The following is a 1,544-nucleotide window of genomic DNA, read 5'->3' on the forward strand; positions in this document are numbered from 1 at the left end:
AAAAATATGGTTTTCAAAATATGTATATATGATTGATTTTTGGATTCTTGTAAGTGTCAGTATACGAAAAAAATCAATTGAACAAGCTCACTCAGTTATGGAATTGAAAAGAACTCAGTCAAAGGAAAATTACTCTTGTACTGTTTAATATTCTCTTTTTGAACACATTTTTGAATAAAAGTTGCCGGCTTACAGGCTTTACTACTGAAACAAAATTGCCATAAGTCATAGGGTATTAAAACTGCATTATCAGGTCAGGTTCATACTAATAACCGGTCGGCTCTTTCTGAGACTTTTACTCCAGAGACAATAGGCTCAATCGTTGTTTTGGCGCTAATTATACTTAGTCATTCCTCTCGTTCTTTATATAAAGTGTATATGCTAAGGTGGCCATTAAGTCTATATTTATTATATATTCTTCGAAATAGCATAAAAGACTAGGTCAAATCTAGTAAAGATACGTGAGTTACCCTCAAAATCACTTGTGGTCTAATCCGGATATCAGGTTAGAAGCATAAGAACCGCCCAACCAAGCTCCCGGAGCTCCAATCGGGCATTTTTCTATGTGTGTTGTCTGTTGTTGGCTTGATCAAACTAAATTTCTTTCCTATTAGCCAAATGAAACCACTTCTTAGCGATTTCTTCCTTAAGTTGATTCAATTTATAACAGTGCTGAAACGAATTCGGAGTGCGACGTGGGTAAAGTAAGTTCATGGCAGATGATTTTCTGCCAATCATACACATAAACAACTCAAATTCGGCTTGGCCACCGGTTGTGCGAATCACTAAGATTCGACAGCGACGCTTTTCGTACGACAACGAGTATATGACAGCCGTATTCCCCGTATGCCAATAGATATTTTCGACAATTGGATTTTTTTATAGGAACGCTACAAAAGTAGACCGATATGGTCAGCAAAGGGTGCCATATTTTTTCCCGCTCTTTTGACATTTTTCCGCAGTAAGGTTTGTCATCTCATTATGGATAGATTAAGATCCAACAACGAGTCGAAATTCTCAAAATTTACTATCAAAATTCGGAGTCTGTGGCGTCAACTTAAAGGGCGCTACGTCAAATTTATGCTCGTCATAATCGTCCTGTCAGACCATTAATTGAGCGTTTAGTGGAAAAATTTGAATTCACAGGCCTAGTACAAAATATTCCCGAGCCAGAGAGATAAATAAGTGTATGTATTAGTGAGAATATTGGTACCGCAGCGCATCAATTGAGAAAGACCCAAATCAATCTCTCACAAGTCGTTCTCAATCGTTGGAAATCTTTGTGAAATCGTTGGAAATCTCTTCGTCGTTGTGGCGAATTTTGCGAAACGATCTCGACCCGCATCCTTACAAGATTACATTGATGCAAGAACTGAAGTCGCTTGACCACCGGAATCATCTTGTGTTCGTGAATTGGACTTAACAACAACTTGAAAATTATCCGGATTTTCATCGGAAAATCATCTTCAGTGATGAGGCTCATTTTTGTCTGAACGGCTTCGTCAATAAGCAAAATATGCATTATTGGTCAGGCAGCAACCCCC

Source organism: Bactrocera latifrons, unplaced genomic scaffold (assembly GCF_001853355.1).
Source record: "Bactrocera latifrons isolate USDA-ARS-PBARC rearing strain unplaced genomic scaffold, ASM185335v1 scaffold_89, whole genome shotgun sequence".
Classification (NCBI taxonomy): domain Eukaryota; kingdom Metazoa; phylum Arthropoda; class Insecta; order Diptera; family Tephritidae; genus Bactrocera; species Bactrocera latifrons.